This window comes from Cyprinodon tularosa, unplaced genomic scaffold (assembly GCF_016077235.1).
Source record: "Cyprinodon tularosa strain WSP-4 unplaced genomic scaffold, ASM1607723v1 ctg71, whole genome shotgun sequence".
NCBI classification, from domain to species: Eukaryota; Metazoa; Chordata; class Actinopteri; order Cyprinodontiformes; family Cyprinodontidae; genus Cyprinodon; species Cyprinodon tularosa.
Window position 1 is genome coordinate 4,374,978 of NW_024039463.1, and position 13,283 is coordinate 4,388,260.

The following is a 13,283-nucleotide window of genomic DNA, read 5'->3' on the forward strand; positions in this document are numbered from 1 at the left end:
GGTCCGGAGCCAGCCGGGGATGGAGCGACCGAACCCGACGGTATGCCTCTCCCCGCACGGGTTAGGCTAAAATATACAAAGGCTTGAAATGGAATAAAATGAGTGTGCCTCATCAGGCTAATGTAGTATAGCAATTTCACAAAGAATTTGAGTCGGTGGGTCACATGACCTGGAAGCTATTGAAGAAATATAACATTTTTTTAATTATAAAAATCTTGAAAAATGAACAAAGGCTTAAAATTGAATAAAAATTAGTTCACATGACCTGTAAGCTATTGAATGAGGGTCCCAACTTTTGTCTTTAGATATATCTTAAAAAGGTAAAAATATTTTAAATTGCATAAAAGCAAGTGTGCCTTACATATGTTATCTATTGGCATTTTAGTCTTAGCTGGTCATAAAATAAGGAATGTATTGATTTTTGTTTCTCAAGAGTGCTTGGTTTAAAGATTTGTTGACGGTCCCTAACTGCACCACCGCGTGTGGGAGGAGGGTGCAGCTGAGAGACCATGGCCGACAACGGAGTCCCTTAGTCGGATCAACCTTTGCTAGTTCCTGCTGACTCCGCGGAGCTTGAATATCCAATATCCAACTTAAAACCAACTTCACCGAGATTTTTTAATTCGGCCCAGACATTTTTTTTAAGTATGAAAAGTAGGACATGTCTGGGAAAAAGAGGACGTCTGGTCACCCGATTTTAGACTTCTATTTTGGTTAGTGCTGTTAAGCCAAAATTCTTTACACCTCTGGTAGAGTTAGGTGAAAAGAAAATTTTAATCTGGCCAGTATTGTTGACTTTAAACTGAAAAAGAGTTTGAGGAGAGAGTTAAAGATGGGACAGATGGCAAAGAGGCCTTCCAACCTTTAAAGGTTATTAGTTCATCGCCAGAAATAAATCACTGACACAAGAGTGCAAACATGCAGTTTACTTTTCAGCAATCATAAGAAGAATCTCAATACTGTATTGACATATATATGTGTGTGTGTGTGTATATTTTTATATATTGTTAATACAGCTGCAAATTAGTATTTGAACACCTGTCTATCAGCTACAATTCTGACGCTCAAATACCTGTTTGTCTGCCTTCAATATGACCGCCTCCATTCCATTTATTTTCCTAAATTAGATGCACCTGTTTGAGGTTGTAAGGTGCATAAAAACACCTGTCCACCCTATGCAATCAGTAAAAATCCAACTACTAATATGGCCAAGACCAAAGAGCTATCCAAAGACACTAGAGACAAAATTGTACACCTCCACAAAGCTGGAAAGGGATACAGAGAAATTGCCAAGCAGCTTGGTGAAAAAGGTCCACTGTTGGAGCAATCATTAGAGAATGGAAGAAACTAAACATGACTGAAACCAATGAGTGGCTTTGCAAGAAGCATATCAAGGTTCTGGCGTGGGCTAGCCACTCTCCAGACCTAAACCCAATAGAGAATCTTTGGAGGCATCTGAAACTCCCGGTTTCTCAGTGACAGCCCAGAAACCAGACTGATCTACAGACAATTTGTGTGGAGGGGTGGGCCAAAATCCCTCCTGCAGTGTGTGCAAACCTGGGGAAAAACTATTGGAACGTTTCACCTCTTTAATAATTCAAATACTTATTTGCAACTGTATCATAGATAGTTAAAAAAAAATCATACTTTGTAATTTCTGGATTTTTTTTTATTTTTTAGAATATCTCTCTTTCAGTGAACATGCACGTACGAGGACCATTTCAGAACCGTCCATGATTTTTCCCTTACTGTATACATACACAGACACACAGACACACACACACACATATATATATATATATATATATATATATATATATATATATATATATATATATATATATATATTGTATTTAACAGGTTTTGTTTCCCTGATGGTCCCTGAATTAGAACAGTGAAATTCAGAATTCTGGGTTAGTCAAATCATTCTCTTCTCTTTCCAGCTGTATTTATGGATATCTGCAGCTCAAAGGAATGAACATACTTCAAGATTGAAAACTTTTATTACGGTTACACAGTGCATCTGAACTGGAGAAGAACAGGGGCAGAGGCTTGTCTGGGCAGATAAAAGATGCTGAAATATTTTCTATGATCACACCTAGTACTTAGAAAGCAAAGAAAATTGAAAAGGAAAGCAGTGCAGCAGTAAATCTATTCTCTTTTAACAAGGATAGCTTATTTCACCCCACTTTCAAAGCATATTTATTCCCATTTTTTCCAAGGAAAGACTGCCAGTGTACAGTAAAATCTTGCCCTGGCTTGAGGCTAATTTTATATAATGCAAATTGTTGCTCCCACCTCCTGTTCCTAGCTCCTATTGTCATAATCTTGGCACTGATGACTGGCCTAATTGCTTATTTCATTTACCTGTCTAACTCTGCCCAGTTTCTCATTACCACTCATCTGATCCACCTGCTCCTGCCTCTATCTAAGCTGCTTGCTCCCAGTCGTCAGCGCCAGATTGTTCTTGAGCCTTTGGTGTGAGAGTTGCCTAGCGTTTCTTATAGATTTCCGATTGCCTTATCCTGATCCGTTTCTGTATTTGGACTTCTTTGCCTACCTGATTTATTTGCCTGACCTGTCTTCAAATTCCTGTTGGATTATACTGTGGACTGAACCTGGATCTGCCTCTTGACTTTGCCCTCTGGATTATCCTGTTTTCCTTCACCTGCTTGGATCCAACCTCCTTCCAATTCTGCAGTCTTCAAGGCTTCAGCGTCTGGAACTCTCTGGCAGCATCCGCTGCGTCTTTTCAGCCGACCGCCTGGAATCATCCTCGTTCTCTGGGCATGGGCTGAACTGTAAAACCAGGTTAGTGACTCACGCGTTCACAATCATCCTCTATCAGATTTTCATGGTCACTTGTTTCTCTCCTGTAGAGGTTCTGCCTTAGACGACCTACCCGCTGCTACTGCAGATCCTGTTTATTTTAATAAATGCTTTTTGAGTTTATCCCATTGTCAGCCTTGCCTTGAATACTGGGTCCCTCTGTTCTGAGTCGTTACACCTATTCCTTCACCTTTATGGGTGAAACAAAATGTGGGCTGCTGTGCTGAATTTGGACAGCTCTCAATAAAAGTCACTAAAGACGGTGTAGATTTTCATATAGCTGTTGCTAATAGTTATCCATAAATCTTAATGCATGTATGCTGTCTAAATGAATCATCTATGGTTCATGAAATGTATGCTTTTAATGGATTGAGGAGTTGTTCTTCCTCTCTAATTAAATAGAACTCAACTCAACTCAACTCAACTTTATTTATAAAGCGCTTTCAGTCAGCCAAAGCTAAAATCAAAGCGCTGTACAGGTCATTTGAGCAGATTATAAAACACAATTATCACCACAACACAGGACAAACTCAAAGATTAAAAAACCAGTAAGAGCAAAAAAAAAAAAAAAAAAAAAGTCGAAGTCTCACTAAAAGGCCTGAGAGAAAAAGTGGGTCTTTAAAAGGATTTTAAAAGAGCTGAGTGTAGGGGCCTGTCTGATAGAAAGGGGGAGGGCACAGTTTGGGAGCTGCCACAGAGAATGCTCGGTCCCCTCTGAGCTTCCGCTTTGCTCTAGGTGCTTTTAGAAGGAGCTGATCAGCTGATCTAAGGGACCTAGCGGGGCAGTAATTCTGTAGTACAGTAGCTCAGAGAGGTATGGTGGAGCTAGGCCATTTATTGACTTATAAGAAAATAAAAGAATTTTGAAATGAATTCTAAAATAAACAGGGAGCCAATGAAGTGAGGCCAGGATTGGTGTTATGTGTTCCCTCTTCTTTGTCCCAGTTAAAAGTCGTGCTGCAGCGTTCTGTACGCGCTGCAAGCGAGAGAGGGAAGACTGGCTGACTCCTGTATACAGAGCATTACAGTAGTCAAGCCGCGATGTAATAAAGGCGTGGACCACTGTTTCCAAGTCTCGGTGGGTTAAAAAGGGTTTGATCTTTGCCAGCCGTCTTAGGTGAAAGAAGCTTGACTTAACCACTGCACTGATTTGCTCCTCCAGCTTAAAATCATCATCCATTTTAAAACCTAAGTTGGTGACTACTGGCTTTCTGTAATTTGTCAAGTGCCCCAAATCAACACCTGGCGGCTGACGGGAGGCACCTGGACCAAAGACAATAATCTCGGTTTTGTCATCATTTAACTTCAAAAAATTATGCGACATCCAAGCTTTGATTTCATGAAGACAGTTGTGAAGGGAAGACAAAGACAGGGCCCCATTCTGATTTACCGGAATGTATACTTGTAGGTCATCAGCATAGCAATGAAAGGAAATGCCATACTTCCTCAGGATGGAACCCAGTGGGAGTAGATAGAGGGAGAAGAGCAGTGGCCCCAGTATTGACCCTTGTGGGACTCCATATTGTAGAGAAGCAGAGGAGGACTGAGAGCAGCCAAAGTCAACACAGAATGTTCTGTCTGCTAAATAAGACCGGAGCCATTCCAGCGCTGAGCCGCGGATGCCCACAAGGTGCTGAAGCCTAGCTAGTAAAATGTCATGGTCCACCGTATCAAAAGCAGCGGAAAGATCAAGCAAGACTAAAACCACATTGTCACCACAGTCAGATGCGAGTAAAATGTCATTAAAAACTTTCAATAAAGCTGACTCAGTGCTATGAAGAACTCTGAAACCAGATTGAAAAACCTCCCATGAATTATGTTCGTCTAAAAAGGCCTTTAATTGATTAAACACTATTTTCTCCAAGATTTTGGATAAAAATGGCAACTTGGATATGGGGCGGAAGTTTGCCAACACCTTTTGGTCAAGTCCAGGCTTCTTGACAAGGGGCTGCACTATTGCATGTTTAAATGCTATAGGGACCACACCGGTAGAGAGACTAGAATTAATAATATCCAGGACCGTTGGTCTTATGCAGGGGAGAACTTCCTTGAAAAGTTTGGGGGGAAGTGGATCACAAGGTGAGCCAGAGGGTTTAATACTGTTTGCTACTGATGGAAAACAGCAGAGCACTCCAGTAGCGGCCAAGCGTCTGGCCCAAGATTGAAGGAAGGACAGGGGTCAGAAGCAGAAGAGTGTGTGATCAAGGCTCTAGTGGAGGTGATTTTATCAGTAAAGAATAAAAGAAAGTCATTGCAAATGTCCTTAGAGGATTCTAGACAGACAGTTGATGGAGCATTAAGAACAGAGTCAATGGTTCTGAATAGCATGCGTGGATTATGACAATTTGCTGATATTATGTTTGAGAGGTAATGTCTTTTTGCATCCTTTACAGTATTTTGGTATTGGCGCCAGCAGTCCTTTAAAATTTGATGTGACACCTGCAATTTGTCCTTCTTCCACTTGGGCTCCGCCCTGCGGCAGTCTTGTTTGGCGGCTCTGATCGTGTCATTAAACCAGGGCTCAGCTTTAGTTCTGGGCTGCCTTGTTTTATATGGTGCTACAGAGTCCAATATGGTTTCGCAGGAGAAGTAAAACCATGAGCTTAGCGCCTCAGTGTCAGAGGGCACTTGGTCAGCAGTCAGATCCTGAAACGCAGCCGAAAACTTGCCAGCTGTGAGAGGGTTAAAACTCCGACAGCATCTGCGAGTGGGGGCTTTGACTTCTGGGCCTGGCATGTTGATATCACAAGTCACGGTCATGTGATCCGAAAGTGCAATGTCACTGATCTCCAGGTTTGATACGGCTAACCCATGGGAGAAAACGAGGTCAAGAATGTGTCCATGTTCGTGTGTGGGAGCAGACATTGATTGTAGCAAGTCAAAAGAGTCAAAAATGTTTAAAAAATCTTTCACCAAGGGCTTATCGGGGCAGCACACGTGAATATTAAAATCGCCGATGATAAGAACACGATCATATGAAGACACCACGCTTGCTAAAAAATCTGAAAATTCGTCCAAAAAGTCTTTGTTGTATTTTGGGGGCCGGTAAATGACGGCCATCAGAACAGAGTCAGTGCGACCCACCTCGAATATGACTGACTCAAAGCTTGCAAAAGAGAAGGTCAATCGTCTACATTTGTATTTGTCCTTAAACTATGCCCTCACCTCGGCTTGGATGACTTGCAGAGACACATAACTTTCCCTACTCCCCCATAATACACAATAACTAGTTCTGAAAACAGCATGAACTCTTTCTTTCTCTCATCCTTTTTGTTAGTATACTGTAGTTATATGAGTAATTCATTACTGAGATTTTGGTATCATAATATACCCTGAAAATTTTGTTGTGAGATTATATGACAACAAGATTAAATTGGTGTTATACAAAAAAGTATAATGTCAAATTGAGAAAACAGCTTTCAGAAATGGCTCTTAAACCTTAGACCTGTATTAAAACGTTTTTGATTATACTAACTAAAAAGATTTTCAGTTGTAAAATTTGTCATTTTTTGTTACAAACATAACATTTAGTAGAATTATAAAACTTTTTAAATATTTTTTATTAAAAAAAATTTAATAATCAACACTGTACTTGTCTAGAAGACAACCTGCGAGTGCCCTTTTTCATCCTCTGGTTTGGTCTAAACCTGTATCTCCATCTACCTTCCTTCCTGTTACCACCAGATGCACTGTTATTGAAGCAGGATGGGATCTTTCTCCTGATTTAGCTGGGAAGAAAGTAAAAGGTAACATCAGCAGAAATTTCAGATGGCATTCCTGAGACCAGGAATACTTTTTAAAAACTAAAACTTATCTATTCCTTCTAAACAGCATTGATACTATAAAGCTGTTGGAAAAATGGGGGTAGTAGTAAAGTAGTTACCTTTAAGGCTTAGAGGCTAGTTATAAGCAGGGATCACAGAATGCATTTTAAACTGGTAAGGCTAATAGCTAATACTCCCACCATCACATGTGGTTGGAGTTCGTCGGCAAGCAGTTGGTGGTCCAGTTCTTCCTCGTGGGACCAACCTACATGAGTGACAGTGGACCAATGCAAAAGGATTGGGCAGAAGTCAGAGGCAACTGGGTGCTTGAGGCCTGATTCGTTCATCACTCAGGCAAAGTCACCGCGGTGGTCAAAAAATTCCCGATGTATCCTTCGTGGACTACCATATCCCATGATTCATTGCAGGTCGAAGAAAGCCAGCTGCTCTGTGCTCAGAGAGGAAAAGGAAATAGTGACGAACAGTGGTGAGGAATGAAATGGGAGGAGATGGATGGATGACTGTCTCAAATGTTAGACTATTTCTCTTTCTAATGATAAAATACACTGTTTTTATCTAGATCCATACATAAACAGTCTTGTTTTTCAATAAAAGTGACATTTGTTTATTTCAGTCTTAACTGCTCATAAGTTTTCCATTTATAGGCTAATGTAACAGAAATGTGTGCATTTAGATTTATAACCTGGGTATTTCCGTTAAGTTATTCATAGTTTACATGGATTTAGGTTTACATTTTTAAAGCTACTTCCACTTTTTTGAAATTTTGAAAATGCCCATACCCCTAAAAAGAGTTTAAGGCAAATCTGCGTCTTATTAGGTGATTTTTTTCCCTCTGAATATTAGTTAGTCAGCTTAGTAAATTTTGCTCACTTTTACCTTTTCTGATTCTAGGGATCCAATAAAAGCTTCTTTTTACTGTTTTATCAAATTTACATTCACACTGTTTATGCCAAAAAAACACAACAGTGTTTTTTTTTTCAGACACTGCAGACTCTTGATCACATCAGAAAGAGAAGGCTTTAAAACTCTTCAGATGCCCACAAGTTAGAAGGATGGTTCCTCCCACTGCTTCTATTATAATCAGTCCTGCAGCTGTAGCATTAAGAAGATTGTTTTAGAGGCAAATATGTGTTATATTCTGTGAGATAAGCCACTGTAAACTATTACATGTAGCAGGCATATGTTCTGTTTTTGCTTAAAGAGGCATTACTGAGTGTTCTAAAGATACTGCCACTTGTGGCCAAAAAACAGACATGCAGCATTCTTCTGCTTGTTCTTATAGCTCACACTTGTATTTAACAAGATTTTTTTTCACCTCCCCTGGAATTGCCATTGGCGTCTGAGTTGAGAGGGTCGGTTATGAGTATCCACAAAATCCATCTTGAATATAAACTTCAACTGTTTTCAAGGGTGGACCTATTTAACATGAATGGCTTGACGTAATATCCGCCGAACAGGAACGTCCGACCCAAGGTAGATTAAAGTAGATAGGCTACAAGCTCATAGATCAGGGCTGGGCAATTCCAGTTCCTGGGGGCCAGTATCCCTTAACTTTTAGATCCATCTTTGGTCCGACACACCTGCATGAAATGGCTGAGTTACCTCCTCAGTATGCAGTTCCTCCAGTCATCTCAATCATGTAATTACCTGATTCAGGTGTGTTGAACCAAAGGCACATATAAAAGTTGCAGGATACTGGCCCTCAGGAACTGGAATTGCCGACCCCTGATCTATAAGCTTGTAGCCTATCTTCCTTAATCTACCAGCAATGAACTACTGTGGTGTCAGTCTGCTCATCATACACTATTTTAGTCATAAAAGTTCAAATAAAAAGGCTATTTCATTTTTCAGTAAAAACGTACATATTGTCCCTTTAACATTCCTGTATATTTTGTATAATCTGTGCATGTAGCTCCCATATTCATATTTGTATTTATACACAACTTTTTTCAGTCCCTATCACTTTTTGGTTGTACATCTACCTGTAATAATATTTATATTCTGTATACCACTTCTGGATAGATGCAAAACACATTTCCTTGCTTTGTACTCGTGACAGGGCAATGACAACAAAGTTTAATTGTATTCTATTCTATTCCATTTATGCCTGTGTCACAAATTTCAGTGAACAGTGATTCTTATCAGATAACATCATTAGAAAGATTGTTTTCTAAGGCTGATTTTTTTAGACCTGTAATGTTTTTTTGATTCAGTTAAAAACCCCATCACAAATACTATTCTTTTATATTTTTGTCAGGATTTTTTGTTTTAGTAAAGTGGTGTTTCTGCACAAGGTTACCATGCTGTTATAATGCAGTTATCCTGTTAAAATCTTACACTGGTACATGTTTAGTCACCTGATTTTGATTAAGCACACCCTTTTCTTTTAGTTTTTCTTAACTTTAACCTGTTGACATCCAATTATCATGTTAGAGGGGCATACCCACTATCTCATATAACTGATATCTCAGAAGGAGTGACATAACCTTTATATCCATAGTCGCCACTAGAGAGCTGTGGCTTTTAAAACAACATAAGGAAATTATGCTAAAATGAAAATGATAGTTTATTTAAATAATAAAGGTTTATGATTAGTCAAATCAACAATTCCATTTCGAATGTAGCATGTTTCTATGCAGCACTTAAGTTCTTTCATTGAAATGTCTCATAATATTTTACATCTGCAAAGGTATCTCATAGAATCGAATAAACCCTTCAACAAACTCTGCATGTGTGTGTGTGTTTTTTTAGGGACCTTTCCTCTACACAGAAAACTAGATCTCTAACAGATTGGTAGAGGGCAAAGTATGGAAAATTCCAGGTTCTCTGAGAGGAGTAGTTGCACATATTTACTCGTGGATATCTCCGGAGATGTTAACTGGGTCAAGCTCAAATGAATGTGGCAACAGCTAAAGGAGTAGTGGTGACAGGGTGGGAGGGAGTTGTCGGTGGTAGAGCCTTACTCTGTGGACTTTGGAAACAAATCTCTTGACATGGTTGAAATACTGTCATGGAATTTACCTCCCTGCCTTTTCCCCCTTTGGCCCACCAGCTTCCAAAGCTTGTCTGAAAACACGTTGTATTGTTTGGAGCCGAGCTCAGCAGGAGATAAGATTAACAGCTTAATGACCATTTGGCTAATTATGGATTTAACTGCTACCAAAACCAGTCCTGTTATATCCATTTGCCTTGCAATAACTTATATTCCCCTTCAGAGGAGTTTTGAATTATATTCTTTAAACTCCCTTGAAGGAATAAAGCTTCTTATGTTATACTAATGTACTTTTGCTGAAGACTTCATGTTAGATTTAGGCCAATCCTCTCTTTTGTATTTTTATTCAATCAATAAAACGTGTGCTAACAGTGAGAGTTTGGCACATTTTCAGATACACTTACTGTACTTCTGACAAACGTGTCTGCTGACATGATTCTGTTTTTTTTTTTTTGTTCTCAAACTCAAAAACAATAAAACACAAAAACTTTTAACCAATACAGGAAAAAGCTTTAAAATGTGCAATTTTGGCAAAAATAGCAGAGGAATGTATGCATTTCACAAAGCTCTAATACAGAGGCAGCAGCCAGAGGGAAGTAAGCAATTATGTATGAGGGAATTATGATGTCATGGAAACTCCCGTGTATGTAACGTTTTTGCTTATCCCTACACAAACGTGCATGGTGGTAATGGAGAGGAAGTGGCTTCAGAACACAAATAGGAGCAACTACTAGTAGATTAAAATCTCAATTAAAGATTTCATGCTAATATAATAAACCTGAAGGTCCTCATAGTGTCACAGATGGTTGGGCCGGCCAGTAAGGCTTGTAATTTTATTCAAAGACAAACAGGCAAAGGGGGATAGGCTTTGAGCGTGTCAATGGGTTTGTATGCTTTTCCATCTACTTACAAATCTAGGGAAAGCCACATAAACCAGCGTGTTTATATCGTTATCCACCCTTTCTTCCTTATTTTTTACACAGAGCCAAACGTTTAACATGTCTCATTGTTTTGATTGAAGGAAATGTTACTTTTAAACTGTTTTTCTTCCAACATACGTTCTGACGTTTAAAGTTTTTAGGCTTATTACATCATGATGGCTTATAGTTACTGACATCATGAGCATTGCTTGTAAACGTAGCAGCGCCCTAAATGATGACAAATGAAGATCTTGTAACAAAACAATATAGAAACACTGGGGAAGATAAGTTGCTCAGTACTTAACATGCAGTGACCTTTGATTGTCTCTGGTCTTAGTGAAGCTATTGTGTTCAACCCTAGTGAAAACAATAATCTATGTTCAAGCAAGTACATAATGTATCCTGTGAAGAAACTCACAATTTGTGAATCTAAGGGTTATAGAGTCCTACCATTAAACCGTTACTGATAATTCAGTCTGAGTTTAACTGACTCCAAAATCACCTTTTTCTATGCATTTAAACCATATAAATTAATTGTATGCGGTACCATTTTAATGTTACTGTAAATTGTATTTACATTTTTATGTGAGTTTTTTCTGGTCTTAAATACTAAATTACTCACTAACATATCACAGTGTTAGGCTCTAAAACAATGTCCCAGACTTTGAGCATGCCAGTGAGCACTGCACCAACAATCATCTAACTGTTATGTCACAAATTTAGTTTTTTTTTTAAGTGAAGTAAATAAATAAAAACACAGCCAACCTCTCTGAGACTAGTTCTGCTGATGTCCCTGACAGACAGTGCTCCATGCAGACTAATGTATCCATTCAGGTGATCAACACTTCAGGCCACAACAGCAGCTTTAATATTAGCATGATGCTTGTTTTCCCGCAAAGCCCACCAAATGTTTTGAATGTATAAGACAAGGTAAGATAACTACATCGATTTCAGTGACTGGGGGCATTTATGTAACTGATTCAGATAATTGTTTTTTTTTTTGGTGATTTATAATGAAATGAAGTCTTGTTATCACTTTCCCTGTAAACACTGAGATTGTTTAGATACCTCATAGTCTGACTGACCTGGTACAATAAGAAATGCTGTTCAATTAGGAAAGCCACATTCAGTTTCACACACTTACTTTCACAACACAGCTTGTTAAATAAATTAGACCTTTTTGGTCACTTATTTCCCTTCTCACCTGTAATGACCTTTAGACCACCAAGAATGCCATGCAGTTTTTAATACAAAGGAAATTAATAATTTTCAGCTTTTTATTGCCCACTTCTTCTAAGCATGGATTGGTGAATTTTTTTTTTTGCATTAGTCTCTCCTGAATGTGTTAATCCCACAGCTTGAATTTTTGATATGTTTTTTTTTTAAATAAAAAGAAATATATATATCCCTTTATTGTCCTACAATGGGGCAATTTGTTCTCTGCATTTTGACCCATCCCTGTGGGGAGCAGTGGGCTGCCATAGTGTGGCGCCCAGGGAGCAATCAGGGGTTAAGGGTTTTGCTCAGGAAACCAGAGTGGCAGGCTGTGGGGATCAAACCGGGTACTTGCAACCTTCTTAGAGCACAAGCACTCTGCTCTAACCACTAGGCCAACACTCTCCTTTGTCATTATGTATCTCTGACAGATCCATAAATACTGCGTCCTGTCTTGAAAATTAACCATTTTACAGATGAGCTCTGACCTAGTTTTCATATCAAAAGGGGTGGAAGGTCATGGTAAAGCTGAGCCCATACCTTTGTCTAGAAGAGAAACAGGACTAAGTGCCGAAAAATAGGCTCAACTCTATTATCTACAACAGAAAGTGTTTATGGGAGCATTCTCAGCTGAAAGTTCTCTCCAGGTTGTTGTCACACCCTATCAGGAACAGAATAGCTGAAGTTATTATGACACATAAACATAAAACATAAAGATAGCGGTTGAACAAACATTTACTGCCGAATGGAAAAATAAAGATAGAATAAAACGGAATGATGATAAGTGGTCCCTATGTCCTCCAGCAGCTGAAGCCCATAGCAGCATAACTGTAGAGATAGGTCATAACTGGAGCCTAGAATTCCATTGCCCACCCAAGTCTACTTTAAAAAACCAAGACTTAGTAACCAAAAAATTTGTAGGTCAGTTTCAGATGGCTTGTTTGAATACTCAAAAAGATCCTTGTTAAATGCTAAGGACACCACTTTAATTCTCACATTATTCCATGGAAAAATAGAAGCTTTAATTTGGATATGTCAAAAGGTTGCCATGTTTATTCGAGGGGTTCACAGGCAACAACTGTAGAGCCTTTAGAGTCTTGTGAGTTGTTGAAATTTAAGAGGATGGAATGGCAGGTGGTGGACTGTTATCGTGAGATCCTTAGAGCATTAACATAGGAAGCAGCTAGAGGAAAGATGAGGAGATTCCCAGATGGAGTAACAAACAAATTCTGTGAAAGAGGAGGTAGAGTAATGGAATCCAGAAGCAACCCCTGAACTGGGAATTTTCTTTTTCCTGTAAGAAACAGCAAGATTGTAGGCATAGGCATTACTGCGAAAATTAAAGCTGAATGGTACATAGCCAGCATCTTTTCAAATTAGAGGACTCCAAATAGCTTTATTTTACAATCACTTTCACCCATTTACTGAAGTTGGCAAGCTACTGGAGAATCACTGCTCACTGACAGAATCTAGGCTACAAAACATAGGTACCACTAGGCCCTCTGATCACCATCAGTAGGCGGTATGGGTGAAGTGTTTTGC